Source organism: Dermacentor silvarum, chromosome 3 (genome assembly GCF_013339745.2).
Source record: "Dermacentor silvarum isolate Dsil-2018 chromosome 3, BIME_Dsil_1.4, whole genome shotgun sequence".
Lineage (NCBI taxonomy): Eukaryota > Metazoa > Arthropoda > Arachnida > Ixodida > Ixodidae > Dermacentor > Dermacentor silvarum.
Window position 1 is genome coordinate 46,328,520 of NC_051156.1, and position 18,110 is coordinate 46,346,629.

General features: G+C 47.6%; 1 protein-coding gene across 1 annotated transcript in view; it reads right to left on the reverse strand.

The window, feature by feature from the left end:
* Positions 1-18,110, reverse strand: part of LOC119444327 (ATP-binding cassette sub-family C member 3-like) — a 321,860-nt gene that overhangs the window by 177,211 nt on the left and 126,539 nt on the right. Inside the window, exons 5-7 of the mRNA XM_049663273.1 lie at positions 15,815-15,949; positions 15,497-15,567; positions 8,248-8,365 (exon numbers count right to left, since the gene is read on the reverse strand). The gene's annotated coding sequence lies outside the window, so the exon portion shown is untranslated. The remainder of the gene's footprint in view (positions 1-8,247; positions 8,366-15,496; positions 15,568-15,814; positions 15,950-18,110) is intronic.

An 18,110-nucleotide genomic window follows, 5' to 3' on the forward strand; every position in this document is an offset into this window, starting at 1 on the left:
CTTTCCCGATCACCCTCCTTATCCTGGCCGCACTGAGCGATATAGTCAAAATATAATGGTCGCTGCCAAGATTCTCTCCTAGATTCGCCCATGACATGTTCCTTGCGATGTTTGTGAATGTCAGATCTGGCGACGTGTCTTTTGATACACTATTACCGATGCGTGTGGCGAGATCTGGCTGTGTAAGCTGGTATAGGCCGTATCTTTCTACTAGTTCCGCTAGCATTCTGCCTTTGGTGTTCTCTTTGATATAGCCCCAATTAGCGTGCTGCGCGTTAAAGTCTCCCAGAAAAATAAGTTGGTCCTATCCTTTTAGAAGGCTCAATGCGTGCACTAGTATATTCTCGAAGTCGTCGTGTTTCTCTCTGGGAGGGCTATACACATTGACTATCACCGTTTTCGGTCGGCCCCGTTTTCGAGACCTTGATTACGTAATGTTGAATGGGTTCGTCCCCTGCATTCGCCACATTCTTCTTTGCGAAAGTCGCTATTTGTGGGTACTCCAGGTTCTTATAGCACATATAGCCCTTCAGATTTGCCTGGTGTTTGCCTACCTCCTGAATGCATATAATGTCTGGGAGAGACTGGCGATGATTCAATGAATTGTGTGAAATTGGGGAGTTTTTTCCGCAGTGAGCAGCAACTCCACTGCCAAATTACCACTTGTTCGGTCTGTTTACTATTACTGTGTCTAGCCATGAATGGTTCTCGGAATCTGTGCCGACTTCTTTGGGTTGACTGGTGGGAGCACCTGGGCTTTGACTAGGTCTCTTGCGAGGGTTCTGCGTCTGACTTAGGTCGCTGATGGTGCGTTTCATCTGCCCCAGTTTGGCAAATACAAGCTGCATCTGCTGTACTAGGTACGCTACCGACTCTGTTTCTCGTTGATGCGTTGTCGTGGGCTGCACAACGGGCGCGTTCGCCGGGCCTGGCGTGTTATTCGATTGATTTAAAAGTAGTGTCTCGAGGCGAGCCATCGTAGACTTAACCTCCGGTAATTCTGTTTTGGAGATCGCAAGGAGAGGCCTTTTTCCTGCAGTGGACATAAAATATAGGCTGATGATTATGATGATGATGATGAATTCTGTTTTGAGTTGTTTGTTCTCATCTACTACCCTTTTGTACTCGGGGTGTTGCGTGATCGGTGGTGTAACCGGTGTATGTTTGGCAGTGGGAGATACGACTTGCGCCCAGCTTACCTGATTCGCTTGTGGCTTGCTCTGTGCCATGGATGCCCTGGATGACTTGTTTCTTGGATGGGCTTTCGCGTTCGTGTTCTCCTCTATGGTTGGTCTCGGCCACGACCTGGACCTTCGACGCTGCTGCTCCGGTTGTCCGGAATCCGTGTCGTTGTTCGATGGCGAGCGGGTTCTTGAGCGGCTACTGCGCGTCGCACCTCGTCCGTACTCCCATTCGGATTGTTCGTCCTCCGAGTAGAACAAGCGATGGCCTGGTTTGTGTGGTTTCTTGGGTGGTTTCGCTGCCTGGTATCGTACAGGCTTGAGGCGTTTTGGGCAGCTGCGGTCTCCAGTTACGTGGTCCCCTGAGCAAATTGCGCATGTCGGGGTACAGTTGTGGGTTACTTCGGGGTTGCGCACTCCGCAGGTACGGCACGTGGACAAGTCTGGCTGCGAGCACACGTCGGTGCGGTGGCCAACTTTCCCACATGCTCGGCAGAATTGGACCGTGTTACGGAAACGAATACTCCTCCTTCTCACCTCCTCTGTAGTAAATATATCTTGGTAGCACGTCCCCGAAGAAAGTGAGGACAGCACTGTGAGAGTCTCCCAACATCCGGGCCCGTACCAGCTCCACGCCCTCAGTGCGAAAACGGATGCTTTCGTGATAGTGTCAGACGAAATGTGCGACTCTATACCAAGGATGACACCTTTCCTGGTCCCTTCGCCTGGTGTGACATAGACATTGACCGGGTGCAGTCTTCCGTTGATCTTCAAAGACGCGACGCCCCTCATCGCCATTGCGACGGTCGTATCTGGGGTGGGCGATAGTGCTATGTTGGAACCCGGCCCGATGCGGAGAATCAACTGGTCCCATCTGATTTTTCCTCGGCAGGCCTCCACTATTGCGTCGGAAATCGCTTGGCTGGTCATATTCCTCAGTGGCAGTCCCTCGTGTGGTCGGAAAGCCACTTTCAGATCGTCCTTGGGTAGGTGTGGGGGCCTGCGTCTCGCGGGTCGACCCCGGCGTTCTGGCTGGTTGCCTGCTGTAAGCTTGCTGTCCGCGGAGAAGTCCCCTCCTTGCCCCACGTTCCGCTCTTTTGCCTGTTTCTTGTTTTCTCTGAGCGATTGGAATAGCTGCCAACCCTCCTCTGCGTGGTCAGCCTGCTTTTTGGCGGGAAAATGCGCGTTGGCTTGCGCGGACGCCATGGTGCAATTCCCGGGTGGTTGTTCATCGTCCCGGTTTTGGGCGGCAAAGTCCATAACCTCATCGCTCAAAAACCAGTGTGGTTTGTTGAGTCACTGGCTGCGATTCTTTAGTCGAGGTCATAGTCGTCGTGGTAACTACGGCGACGTTGTCATTGTCCTCTTCGGGCGCGCGTCTCCCGGCGTCGCCGCCGCTCCCCTACTCGAGCTAGCGGAGGCTTCACATGGGCGAAATCGCAAAAGGCCGTGAAATGGTGAAAAATGGTCCGAATTCGGTGAAACAGGTGTCCACCGATGCCAGAGCACTTCCCCTACAAGCAGGTGACAATTTCCGGACGGTGTCAGGGGGATGAACCACACGAAAAAGGAGATCATGCGGAGCTCGATGTGCACGCGTCTGCACTGGTCGGCATCCAGTTGGCGTTCCAAGCGTTTGGACGCCGCGAACATTCACAGCGTGCACCGCGGCATCACAGCATAAACGGAAAGGGCATTAACGCGGACGCTACACTGATCTCGACGGTGCGACGCCTGGTGTGCCACAGCGAAAGCGCTTATTGCTGCACCACGGCCGGACTCGACTCCCCCCTCCGCGCTCCCTTACGGCATTTGCAATGATGGATGCTGCCGCCTGCCGCCGCAACTCTGTGGTGGCGCTGTTAGCTCACTGTTGCCGCCTTCGCAAAACGCGTTCACAGATGCGCTCCGGCACCAGCAACATCTGTGCAACTCCGGCTGTCAGACGCAAGTTATCTCGAATTTTAAAGCCTAATCTTTATTTTTGGTGCCAGTAGTCAATACCATAGCCTCATACGACGTGGATGAAACAGCTTACAGCCTCTGCTTGTAGCCGCAAGCCTGTAGCAGACGACGCTCGAAAGATTAAACTGAGGGGAAGGTTAAGCCAACACCCACAACTATTAAATACACATGTCGTTACTTAGGGGAATTGATTATCTCAGTACATGCACTTCAATTTATAAGAGAGGTACAGATACTGCGAGGCTACAACAAAGACACAAATTTTACAGGTACAAACTATTTATTTCCTGATCAATACAGTGCACTCTTGTACATTTTGGTGCCAACAACCTTCACAGCATGTACAATAAAGCCTAAAATATTTTCTAGATGGCTTATGCACAAAAGCAACTGGTTTTTCATTTTTTCGTTAATCTTTGTGATTTACTAGAAGTAGTCGGACAAATTTGTCAGCAATCACACCAGCTGTGCGCCTTGTGTAACCATTGCCAACATCTGGGCAGTTCAAGATGCGCGATTGTTCAAGGTAGAGCGCAACGAGAAGTTGCAGCACTTCATGCACTTTTGTTCGCGGAAAGTGCTTCGCAGACGTTTCAAAGAAAGCCACATTGTTGTCCAAAAGTGCCGAAAACATGCGATTTGGGTGAAGCGCATACAATTCGCCGGCAGTGTCAAGAGGTCAGATTTTTTAGCGTGATCATAACCTTTTGGCGAAAGGAAGCGCCAAATCACAGACTCTCTGACAACTTCTTATGAGTGACAAGGTCGTTTACTGCCATAGACTTGGATCTGGTGACGGAGAAAAACAGCCTTTTTCTCACGTTTCTCGGAATCGGCAACGATCTTTTTGACGGCAATATAGTGTTTGTCGTCGTTGTACTCTTTCATCTTTTCTCAGTAGCCCCCCGCACTTCGAGCGCTGGTAGGCAATCTGAGCCCTAAGCCTTTTCATCATGACCAGATAGTGACTAGCTCGGTAAGCATTGTTACTGGTGGTTTGTGTTGAAGCACTTTGTCTCTCCTCGGTTACCTCCTGCCCCAAAATCTTCATGAGCAGGCAACAGCGACTCTGCTTTTCGCTTTGATGAATTCCCAGGAGCTGGGGGGTCACGACACGTAGGGTCCTGAAGCGGTCTCTTCGCAGCTGGCACCATGTAGAACGGATGGAGTTCCAAGATGGTCGGTACAGCTCCCACAAGCAACTTCCGTATTCGGCATCCGGGAACATAATCACTCTCATTGAAGTGTTTGCTGCACACTACAGTTTACAGTTGATGAGGACTTGTCGTTTATGACGAGATTCTCACGGCAAATGTTTTTTCGCCACTTGGAACACAGTTCCGCATCGCTAGGAAATTGGTGAAAGAAAACACCCGGCGTCTTCCTCTGTTGAGATTTGCAAAATGGCACACAACGGTACACCATGGCTACAGTGATCGCGTTTGAGGCAGGAGGAAAAAACGACGCTTTCACGCTTGCTCGGCAGAATCCCATGGAGAAAGCTCACATATTCAGCTGCAAAAGCTGGCACACAGTAGGTAGTACACGAGGGATCGGCGACATAGGCCTGCTGCTTCAGACGCTGCCGTCAAGCACAGAAGTGGTGAAGTTTTTTCGCCCACAAAAGCAGACCAAGCAGACCACACTCATGTCGATGGTGGGCATCAGCGGACAAGTCTGATGAACGTTGTGCGCACAAGAATCTCACCAGTCGGGACACCAGCACAGAATAAAGAACCAAATTGACAGCAGGTATTGAAGAAAATGGCAGCATCAAAACCGAGCTCGCGCAAGTTTGTAAGGGTGTTAGGTGCACGCGCTACGGTGGTTACCCGCGCGACCCTTCGCTCCCACGGACCGGTTACGATGATGATGATGATGATGATTTATTGGCATCCCCTTTGAAACGGGGTGGCGACAAATAGTCACCTAGCCTGCTTGATTTAATCAGGTATACTACACATGTTCTTTATCTCGCATTTTTGTATACCTTTTTCAAAAATTTAGCTTGTACCGCTGCCTATGATTTTAAGAGATCAGGTCGTATCCATCTTTTCCCTGATTTTTTTCCACCAGTACTCTAATCGTCTCTTGCTGATCTCTACGGCTGATCTGTTTATGTTTCCTTCCACTTTAAGCCCAAGCGCTTCTGGGAGTTGCACGTTACCTACGGTTCTCGCTGGGTGGATCCCGTCGCATTCCATTAGGATGTGCTGAGTGGTCTCTGGATCTTTACTGCAGCATACACATGTCTCATCTAGTTCCGAATATTTGTTCCGATATGTTTTCGTCCTTAGGCAACCGGCTCGAGCCTCAAATAGCAAGGCACTGCCCTTTGTGTTATCGTACAGATTTTCCCTTCTAATTTCTTTCTTCTCATTCTTGTAAATCTCCATTGTCCTTTTCGTTTCCATTCCTTGCATCCAATTCACGGTCTCTATTTCTCTCACTTTCTTTCTGATGACCCCTGGTTGTCTATTTACAGTTTCGATTATCCTGTACTTGGTTGCCAACTTCCTTGACCTCTTCCTCCATTCTGTGTCCACGCTTTTCATGTAGAGATACTTGTGCACTTTAGCCGCCCATTTATTTTCATCCATGTTCCTGAGCCTTTCTTCAAAACTAATTTTGCTTTGTGCTTCTCTGACTTCAAAAGAGGCCCAACCCATGTCTCCATGCACTGCCTCATTCGTCGTATTACCGTGTGCTCCCAAAGCCAACCGGCCTACTGATCTTTGGTTAACTTCTAAACCCGCCAATATATCCGATTTTAAGCATATAATGGCATTTGCGAATGTTAGCGCTGGCACCATTACTCCTTTCCAGATTCCACGCACCACCTCATACTTATTATGGCCCCACAGTGCTCTGTGTTTCATTAATGCTGCATTCCGCTTCCCCTTTATTTTCAGATTATCTTGGTGGTTGCTTGAGTAATCCTTTCCTTCGTTTATGTGTACGCCGAGGTACTTATATTGCTTCACTATGGGTATTACTTGCTGTTGAATTGACACCACGAAGTTACTCGTGTGTTCATTAAAGATCATAATCCCTGATTTCTCTGTGCTAAACTTAAGGCCTAGATTTGTCGCTGCGTTCCCACAGATATTCGCAAGTATCTGTAAATCTTTTTTATTGTCCGCTAGTAGCACAATGTCGTCTGCGTACATCAATCCAGGGACCTTCTGTTGCACCATTTGTCCATTACGCATGTAGGATAAATCAAAACCTAATTCGCTGTTTTCCAGTCGTCTTTCTATGCCCTTGACGTAAAGCGTGAACAACAATGGTGACAGAGGGCATCCTTGCTTCAATCCTTGGTGAATTCCCACCATTTCATTTCCTTTTCGGCCTTCCCATGCCACTTGTACTTGGTTGTCTCGATATATCTCCCTCAGCAGCTCCACGAAATCGTCATCTATGCCTTCGTATTGAAGAATATCCCACAACAATTCCCTGTCTACGTTGTCATAAGCTCCTTTAATATCTAGAAATGCTACCCATAAAGGTCTTTTCTGAGCTACTGAAATCTCTATGCACTGAGTTAGTACAAACATATTGTCTTGTAAGCGTCTGCCTGGCCTGAACCCATTCTGTAGTTCCCCCAATACACCGTTTTCCTCCACCCACTTCGACAGTTCTAATTTTATGGCATTGCCATTCTATATATATCCGACGTTACTGTAACTGGCCTGTACGAGCTCGTCTTATCCTTATCTCCTTTGCCTTTGTAGATGAGATTCATCTTGCTTTCACGCCATCCAACGGGAATATTCTTTGTTCTAATCACTTGCTCTATGGCATTAGTCAGCAGTGCCTTGCTTTTTGGACCGAGGTTTTTGATTAGCTGTATTGGGATTTACACGGTGAGGTGGTAGCGACCTCTTGCGGCGAGCCATCGAGCTACTCGTCAGAAAAAAATACATTGACTCCCGTCGCGTTGCAAAGGCCGTAAGGGAGCGCGGAGGAGAGTCGAGTCCGGCCGTGGCTGCACATGCAAAGAAAAGACGCCGCGAACATGCACAGCGGGCACCACGGCGTCGAAGCACAAACGGAAAGGGCGCGAAGACGGAGATTCTCTTCTCCACATCCTGGCGCCTTCCTCCTCGGGCGATCGCTTCCCTCGCGGAGACAAACATAATCTCGCTGATTCGACAGACGAGGCATCTACGCTTTCCCGTAAAAAATGTGTCAGAGGCGCTTCCTACTCCCTTTACGCCAGGCGTGACGCGATTTAGTGCGGGGCGCAGCGACTCTGCCCCTATCTCACCCAAAGCTGGCTCAGGAAGACCGTCTTTCATCGGCTTAAACTTCATGTCGAATCTCCTTCCAAGTTTCGTAATAATTTTTAGCCGATGTGGCAGAGAATCAGCTTTCTATCCTCGATTAAATAGGCGTCAGAATCTACTTATTTAATACGAAGTCAGTTGTTTATGTCAATTCTGATACATAATGAGAGGTTTTCATATGAATAACTTGAACAAGAGAAGGCATGAATTATAACCCGATAGTACGTCTGTAAATTACGAGATGGCAATGAAGCCGTGTCGTAATGATTGTTTTCAAGTATAAATTCTTCACGTCAGACTGTCGTTGCTTGTTTTTGCATAGACGAGCGCACATCTAATGATCACTTTTCTTGATATCATATGCGTCATAGGAACTATCAGTCTCACACAGATGTCCGCTAAGATCTCAACAATGAAATGCGCCATAATCCATACACGCTCATAACGTTTCAGAAGCTACGATTCAGGTTGTGCTGTTGGTTTCGTACGCGATCCTCTTTACTATGAATATACTTGGTGGCACTCACATTGCTACGAGATATATAGTACATCTAGGTCGCTGTCCTTATTGAAGTGTCGCGACATCGTTATAGCCAAAGAATTTCCTTTCCATTCTATTGTCGCTATCGAAAGAATCACCGAACTGAACTTTGGCGAATCGCGTAGTGCGTGTTCTCTCGGAATAATTGTTACCACGGCCACAAGCGAACCACACTTATAAATTTAAGCCAGAAATGCCAGAATCTTAGTTAAAACAACAAATAAAAGGCAAAATTTTTTCCCTCATCGGGATGCAAAGATTGTATGCTCACCCTCTGGTCAACCTAGCGGTAAACCTATGAACCAAGAGGCTTGCAACGCACCGCCCTTCGAAGTCGAGGGAAACGCGACGTCGTAGATTTGATTTTTCTTGTTGCTTCCCCAAGGAGTCTGCAAAAGAAAACCTATGCCGTTGTATTTCAAGCAATCACTTTGCTGGAAGCGATTGCTTTAAGAATATTTATGAACATATGCATATAAGTAAGGAGTACTGTGTAGATGGCAAAAAATAAAATACTATTATATTCTACTGGAGCAATAAGATTTTTAATGCATATATTTCAGTAACGCTTGAACTTTCTTTTGTAACATTTTTTATTCTCTTTGTGCTATCAGGACAACTTCATCACGAAAGGATGCTTTCGTAAAATGTATGTATTACTCAATTAGGTAAAATGCAGAAACTTCGTAAAGCCTCATTTCTGTGGACGGGCGGTATCGGCAAAATTCTTGATGAAACGACGGAAGTAGGAGCATAGTCCAACAAAGCTTCGTACGTCTGCATTGGAAGACGGAACAGGAAAGTTTTGGACAGCGCGATTCTTGTCAGGGCCGGGTTGAACGCTAACGGCACTGACGAGATGCCAAAAACGGTAATTTGACGACGGCCAATGTGGCACTTGGATTAGTTCAATTGCAGGCCGGCGCTACATTAACAAGATGGCTGTCGTCCACCTGATGATGATGATTATGCCTAGCATCAGCCTATATTTATGTCCACTGCAGGCCGAAGGCCTCTCCCTGCGATTTCCAATTACACCTGTCTTGCGCTAGCTGATTCCTATTAGCGCCTGGAAATTTCCTAGCTTCATCACCCCACCTAGTTTTATGCCGTCTTCGACTATGCTTCCCTTCGCTTGGTATCCATTCTGTAACGCTAATGGTCCACCGGTTATCCATCCTACGCATTACATGGCCTGCCCAGCTGCATTTTTTCCTCTTAATGTCAACTAGAATGTCGGCTATCCTCGCTTGCTCTCTGATCTGTACCGCTCTCTTCCTGTCTCTCAACGTTAGGCGTAACATTTTTCGTTCCATCGCTCTTTCTGCGCTCCTTAACTTGTTCTCGAGCTTCTTTGTTAACCTCCGAGTTTCTCCCCCAGATGTTAGCACCGGTGGGATGCAATGATTGTAGACTTTTTATTTCTACGACTGTGGTAAGCTCCGAGTCAGGATTTCGGAATGCCATCCGTATGCACTCCAACACAATTTTATTCTTTTGTAAATGTCCTTCTCATGATGAGGATCCCCTGTTAGTAAATGACCTAGATAAACGTACTCCTTTACAGACTCTAAAACATGTCCTTAAAACATGTCAAATCGTCTTCTTCTGGCTGGCGCCACTCTTGGTTGCGCCATAACAATATTATTGCTATCCCACTAAAACAACTGGTGGCAGGTGGGATATGCACCCTAGTGTTCGCATTACGCGTGCGATACTCTTCGCAATGAATTACCGCGGTGCCGTCTTCCCATCTTTCTGGGGTATTTATGTTCATCTGCTAGAAGCAGCCCTGGGATTAATAGCCAGCGCTATCATCTATCACTCACTCATTTCGGGGCGGCGTCGGTTCTACTAATCCTCTGCCTGCTCTCCCTGCCTTCCCTCCGGGCTGTTGCACGATAGTAGAAAGGTAAACGCTGCAGTTTCTGCAATGCTTTCGAGGGGGGTCACGAATAATTACAGCTGTCACGATGATATTGTGCCGAGGCCCCGAGGTCTTCAGAGGGCATTGTGACAATCATTGACGGAAAGGTCCAAACGAGTTTCTCGCGTCGCTTTTCGTCTCTGGCACGCTCGTGCCCTATAACATTTCTTAACCACCTCCCGGCGCGGCGTGCAAGACAGCAGCAGCAGCAGCAGTGGAAAAGTTTAAGGAAGAGGGAATGAAAACTTTACCTTAAAAAGTAAACAGATCTCTGAAAAGGAGGGAAACCGATGCACTTAATCAAGAATGGATACCAGGCTGGTGGGAAATATGCTTTTCATTAAAATACTTTTCGCAGTAAAATCATTAGACCTAAATGCGAATGTGAAGATACAATTGGTTCTCCATTCTGGTCTGACATGCCCGTTTTCCAAGAGCTATGCTTAATTGGGGTTGTGCTCCGCCACCACGACCATCGCTCGCGAGGTGATACTATGAGGTTTGTCAAGATACTACAGCCAAAAAAGCCACTGTGCTGTAAGATATATGGATATATAAACTAGAATGATACTTCGACATAATACTTCGTTAATAACTACAAGTCTGATATCTCTGATTATCGGATAAGTTGAATTTTTTTCCCCGGCACGGTGTCAAATCCATCGATTTACCCTTATCTCGAAACGCCACTGCGCCGTACTCGAGATATCTCGAAACCTAGAGTGCGAAAACGCTGAAAAAGAAGACAGTACCGAAACGTTTTTGTACTTTTTTGCGCATCTGTGGTATCGCAAAAGAGTGAAACCAGGGCCGGTATTTTGTAGCGATGCCTATTCCGATGCTAATGCCTTTCGTACTTTTCGCGCTTGGTCAGCGGTCAGAGCGACGGTCCGCTCACGTTGTCAAGGGGATCAGCCGGCCCTGAGCTACAAAATACCGGCCCAGGCCTGCAATTATGTCCCAATGCCTTTTGCTTGATTCTACTTCAGCTTCATCTGCAGTTCTCGGCTGGCTGATCCCATTGATTACGCGGACGGAGCGTCGCTACGACCGCTGAAACGCGCAATAAGTGCGAGGCTGAGTAGCGTCGAGCAGAGGCGACCGCGTCGGCACTTGTAAACAGGCCAGCCACGCACGGCAAGCGCCAGGCAGCACGTCAACGCGCGGGAGGGCGCTTTCGAGAGATACAGGCCATTGTTCAGCGCACTGCAAACGGCGAAAACGATTTTTGGAACCGCATTGCACCTACCCCCCTAGCCTTCTCTTTAAGGGCCGTGATTTTGTAGCGATGGCTTATCCGGGGCAGTTCATTTTCGCGCTGTGTCAGTGGTCAGAACGACGTTATGTGTAGGTTATCCTCGGTCGAAAACTCCGGGGAACCGAGCACGTTCGCGAGATTTTTAGCGTGACTCGGTTTCAAGCACGGTGTCAACATGCATGTGCGTTTGCGCTTATACGAGGTCTGTTAGAAAAGTATCCGACCTTTGGCCGAAGAAAAAAAAACTGGCATAACTGGAGCGTTGGAAACCTAATCACCCTCAAGGTAGTCTCCTTGGGACTCCACAGACTTCTCCCAGCGGTGCTGCCATTGTTAGCAGCATTCCGAGAAGGCCTCTTTCGAAATGGAGTTTAGCTCAGCTGTCGTTGCAGCCGTAATGTGCTCTCTTGTTTGAAATCGCGCTCCTTTCAATAGTGTCTTGATTTTGAGAAACAGCTAGAAGTCTCAGGGGGCCCTATCAGGAGAGTAAGGAGCCTGCTGAACTACAGGAGTCTGGTGTTTCGCCAAAAAATCTGAATCAAGTGCGAGGAATGTGCAAGAGCATTGACATGATGGATGCACCCAATTTCCTGTTGACCACAGCTCTGGTCTCTTGCGCCGCACAGCATCGCGTAGGCGACGGAGGACATCCCTGTAGTCCTCTTTGGTGATTGTTTGACCCTGTGGTGCGTACTCGTGGTGTAGCACACCGCGGGAGTCAAAGAAAGCAGTCAGCATCACTTTGACGTTGCTGCGCACTTGGCGGGCCCTCTTTGGTTTTGGTGACGTAGAATGCTTCCACTGTGACGACTGGGATTTGATTTCCGGGACGTACTCGTACACCCAAGACTCGTCACCAGTGATTGTGGTGTTCATCAAGTCGGGGTCACTGTTTGTGGAATCCAGCATGTCCTGTGAGACTTCAACAGGAAGTTGCGTTTGCTCCACCGTGAGCAGCTTCGGCACGAATTTCGCCGCAACTCTCTTCATGACCAAATCTTCGGTAATAATGGAATGTGCAGAAAAAGTGTTGATGCCCACCTCTTCTGAAATTTCTCGGATAGTCACAAGACGGTCCCACATCACGACAGCGTTCACTTCTCCAATGACCTGATCATTTCGGCATGTTGGTGGCCGACGGGAGCGTGGCTCGCTCTCCGCCGATGTGCGGCCTTCTTTAAACCGGTTTTACCACTCCTTAATCTGTGTGCTCCTCATAGTATCGTCACCGAAAGCCGTCTGAATCTTCCAAATGGTTTCCAAGGTAAATATACCTGGTGGCGACGCTTCTATAGAAGCCCATACGTTCAAAACATGGCCGTTCATCTGCGGTTTATGGGGCTTAGCGCCATCTGTGTGAGGCGGGAACACTTCCGGCGGAAGAAAAAATAATTTGACATCGTATCCTTTAAAAACAGAAGTGATGTCATTTTCCTCTCAAAGTCGCGAAATTTGTTTTCGAAGGCCTGCCATTAGAGCTGTATATCGCATTCAAATGCCCCGCCATTCGACTTGATGGGCGTTTCGAGCTTTCAGCGCGGAAAGCGATGCAGGACAAATTTGTTCAGCCATACGGGTGTCGAAATCACATCGCTGCACGGAACATACTTTCTTTGTAGGCCGACGAACGCTTTGGGCGTAGAGTGCTCGTCCTTTCGTCGGACGCCAAGCCTGTCGGCCAGCGCTGTCCCACGAAAACAACTATAGTAAACAACTATCTGGCGGTCGCAACTCACTGCTTTTGACTTAACAGGTTAAGAAACAATGAAACTACCCGCGTCACCAAATTCAGACAAACGTCAACAAGCAAAGCAACACAACATGTGAGGGGGGCGTGAACCTTACGCGTGCGCCTTTCTGTCCACTTCAATTGCATTGCAAGTGATAGCGGCGTCAACGCCCGCCGGTATCGGTGGGCGCTCTTACGTTGTGCGCTGAAAAAAGGTACTTATTGATAATGATCAAGTTGTTCTTTTTTCGCCATGCGTATATAAAATTGATTACGAATTTTATTTTCGTTGAATGAATGAAACTGTACCTCGCTTTAATTAAAAAACGCTTTTTTCTTTCCCAATGTTTGTTCCCTCCAAACACAGTCGCGCTGTAATCGCTGCTCCCATAACCACCCTTGCTGATGTCGGTGGCAATTCGTTCTGAACCGCTTTTCTCCCGAAGCTTCGCGACCATTCGGATCGACCTTGTGGTTTCCACTTGGCTGTCGCCCAGTTTCTGGCAAAATTTGATACAGTAGCGTGGCTCCAGTCGCTCCGTCATTTTCCTTGCAATAAAAAAACCGACGAGAGCGCTGCGCACTACCTCACTAAAACGCTGCGTCCCAGCGACTGACGCTATCGGCAGGCGGGAAAAAATTCGCGCATGCGCACGAAGGTTCAAGATCGGCTGATGCAAGCGTGCTGGTTTCATATCCATCAGGTATTCACAAAAAAATAAGGTCGGATACTTTTCTAACAGACCTCGTATGTGCGAGGTTCGCCGTTGTCTATACGCGACCGACGTGTCGATTGCTGGGTCGCACATAATATCGCAAAAATGATATACTAAAAGTGCCGCTCCTGGTACATTGAGCTTATGTGAGGGAGTCGGCAGTGACCGGCACCATGTTGGAAAGGCGTTATGTTGGCTTTCTTTACGCAGTGGCTATATTTGTATTTTCGTGAATTCAGCTTTCAAGTAGTTTTTGCTACTTCGAGTTAGCGGGGTATTACTGCACTATATATATATATATATATATATATCTTGGGCTTCCATGCCGAAACTGAGATTTGGTTGTGCAGCATAGAGCAGCGGGGAACTCCCAAGAACGTCAGCAAGTGTTAGACGTTTGTAAAACGTAAGGGCGAACCCCTGCCAGCTGTGGAAGACGACGATGAACACGCGAGCAGTGGCACGGGCGCGAGTGGCATGATCAGCAGCATCGCAGCCAGCTGGGGAAGAAGACGAACGCGCGAGCAGAGGCACGAGCGCGTCTCCGTGGCCACGTTACGTGTGCAATCAGGCACGCACTAGCCACACCACAAGCGTGGAGCGGCCGTGGCTTCAGGGAAGCGTGCTCGTCTCGCACGGCGGAAGCCCGGGCTCGATTCCCACTTAGACCGTAATGTACCATGTTTTCCTTTCAAAGCCACAAATTTACTTTGTTTATTACAGTAACCTCCCTGAGAAATGTGACGCCAATCGGAGTACTTTCAGCCGTATTTTAACTATTTGCGGCCTCAGCCATTTTTCGTCACCGCGCACTTTTGCCAAGTTCACTGAAAGGTCATCGCCAACATAGACACCAAAGGCTTTCGCCTTAATAATTTTCGAAACCTGGGGCTATTTAACGCGCGTCTAAATCTAAGCACTCAAGCATTTTTTTCATTTCTCATCCACCTAAATTGCAGCCGCCGAGACCAGGAATGGAACGCTCCACCTCGTGCTTAGTAGCACAACGTCATAGCCACTAAGCCTCCATGACAGGGCAGTAATATTTGTTTACGAAGTAGTTTTCCTTCACGTGAAGGCGTAGTGATTGCATAAAATGAAAGCTAAGTTGTCATACAATGAGAATCTCCCGACGATTTGGAACGTTTAGGTTTAGCGGGGGGTTCCCGTCCTGAAAAAGGAGGCGTAATTTTAGTAGATTCCTTAGGGTTGCGTTGGTAGACTTTACGCGTCGTAGGAAGAAAATTTCCTACCGCAATGTCAACACTTCTGCGCTTGTGAAATGCGGTACAGCTTGCAGTACATTCGTTTCTTTGACTTTCTGGTAATCTGCCGCAATGTTCTACCACCAAAATAAATGAGCCCGTCCCATTGAAAATGGGGGAGTTTCTAGAACTAGCCGCGAAGGGCACTCATTATCCAGCCTTGCAGAGATACCGTAATGACCAATTACGTTGCAGACAGGCATCACGGAGAAAACAGGGAAGCGTGAAAAAAAGCTGGGTCACATCAGCAAATTCACCTATTCCTTTCCTGAAGTTGCTCGAAACAAACCGCTGCGCATGGTAATAACACCCAGTGTATTCAGTTTATCTCGAGCTTGCGCCGTATGTTCTCGGCCATTTCTCACTCAGGCGGCTTGGCGAAATAAAGCGGCTCGAAATGAGCATAGAAAGTGGAACTTGCTTGCAGTCTCAGCAATTATTTTCCCCTGTTCTAAATGAATAATTTACATGCATTATATAACAAATACTTCCATGGCGTCGTGTTAGTTTTACGTCGTAATAATTATGTGAACGCGGCATTCTTTAGAATTTTCGGTGGCTAGATAAGTACTACAGTATCTCACATAAAATACAACACAAATATCTTGCTAGCTGAATTACTTACGGAAACAAAGCGACGCACGCCATTTTCCCAAATGGGGGCATATTATCTTCGTCGATATGACTGAGAGAAATCTGAAAAAAATAAATAACAATGAAATAAAAGGTCTCTTAAGCAAAAGTCTTTCATAAATAAGTTGATGCGAGTATTCTGCATGTACAGGCAATTGCTTGATTGAATACGTTTGTTTTGTAGTGTTGTCACTTTATTATGAACAGCAACGACACTTGAACGTCCACGGACAAAATAAACACAAGAAGCTACAGTATTGTCACACACCACACATGATACCCGCCCAGTTTGAGTAAATCTAAAACTTACGTGCGATAGGCTCGACCTTGACATCACCAAATCACGCACGCCGGCGACAATGAAATTCCCTGATGTCCAGGCGACAAGTAGGACGCTGATAACTACGTTTGCTTCTTTGAAAAAGTCATCCTCAAGTTGGATTTCCTAGGAAAGAACAAAATAAGGTCACAAAAATTTGAATACTGCCACAAAGAGGTGGAAAGTGCTTTATTAAAACACGTAGAATTGAGAGTTTTAGAATAGGGGCCCCAAAAAAATAGCGTCGAAGCCACTGCGCATGCGCGAGACGCTAATTGCGTTTGGGTTTTGCGTCGCGCACGCTATTTAACTGATTTAGCGGGAGCCTCAAAAGCTACCCCCAAAAAAATGTCGCAGCTTCGCCCGGAAGGCGAATCATCAATTGCGATAGCAAATTAGTAGAGAGCTATTCGGAGAGAGATATTTATCGGCTGCATAAGCTTGGACACATTCGCTTACTAACTGAATTAACAAGCGTGGTATCTGCGCGCATAATAGATCACACTCGATGACCGCAGACAACCACTGTCAAAACGTTGGCAGCAAGCGCAGCCGCCGCAGCCAGCGAAGGTTCGTGCGGTCTATCGCTTCAACGGAAACTGAGCGGCCGAATGCACAGCGCACACAAAGGTCAGAGCCGTGTGGAGATCGCTTTCAAGATACGGTGCGGGCGATCGTCGCAGTCGGGCAAAGTACAAGCGCAGTTGTTGGCAGAGTAGAAGCTGCCTCCCCCCCTCCCACCTCCCTCCCGCGCTGCATTTCCGATATCTTCATTTCGGGTGCGAGACTGAGTCGCCAGGGTCGCCACTTCCCTTTGCGCCCAGTTGCAAGATATGCAGCACAGCATCGCCCCCCCCTCCCTCCCATACCCCCACGGCCTTTCACGCGACGGAAATTGCGTTTTCTCTCCGGCGTGAGTTCGCTCTTCGTGAGCGCGTCCCACGCGCCGCTTTCACTCGCCCATACGGTGCGCGGCGACGATTTTATCGCCCTTGGACTTTATAAGGAACCTCACGGCAGCGACGACGACAACGCCGAGGGCAAAAATCCGCTTGAAGTGTCCATATAATTGCTATCGCAATAAAACTTTGCGTCGACAAACATGGCGGCACACATCGATGGTTCTAGCCTAGCAACGAACAAGGCACGATTCGTGGTAAGGCATGAAGTTCGTGAGCTAGGAGAAGTGAATGCGGTTATCGCTTTCTCTCAGCTAACGTGTGTAATGAAGATTGATTCATTAGACGCCACTGATTCTGTATTCGATTGTCGATTTCATTGCTCGTAAGCCTAACACGGATTAACTTGGCTGGCGAAGGCCCGTAAAGTTGGTCACTCAAAACCAAGCGCAACAAGTTTGCTTGCTGCTGATAGAATAACTTCGAAATTGTAATTAAACGCAAAAACAGGAAAGTCAAAATTACTCATCTCATCATAAAATGGTATATTTTATATCAATATTTATAACAGCTTTTTTGACGCCTTTTTTTGATAGCGTCTTCCGCTGCAAGCGGAAGACGCTATCCGCAAACACAAAGCCCTGCTCTGAAATTCTGCACTCCTGCATGACCCAACGCTAACACCGGAAGAGCTCTTTGGAGCCACAAACTTTAGGGGCCCCTATTCTAAAACTTTCTAATTAAGAGATTCGTGCAAGCGCTAACGTGCTAATTTCCCTGACCAATAAAAAGCCACGAAAGACGATGCGGGGCCTAAGGAATGCTGGGAGCTTTAGAAGGAACAAACACGATAATCTGCCTATTTGGTCACATGTAGTCAGAGTTCAAGTCATTCTGGTTGAGGATTTTAAGTTGATATCTTCACGTCGTAGTGCTAGTGAAGAATGTAAATGTCGAATAGGTTTACATGTAGAAGGTAGCTGTATCATAGTAAGCAATTTTAAATGCGGAGCATTTGATAGCGAACATTTGCCACTTCCACAGTATCTATCTATCTATCTATCTATCTATCTACCCGCCTACGTCTTGGGGCTCTCATGGTCGTTTCGTGAACTTGGTATGTACCAAAGTTGGCATAGTATGACAAGAGTGTATGACGATCATAAATGATAGGGCATGACATGGGTGTCATGTATGTCATGAAACAGCTGCCTAAAATTACAATGACCCAGTGAAAATAATATTAACACTCAAGAAGCCCTGAAATGGGTTCGGACGTGGGTGTTAAGTGAAGGGAACAATAAATCATGATGGTAGAAGTCGTAGTCATGGTCATGACTCAGCAAAAATGATAATTATGCAGCGAAAACACATTAACACACAGAAAC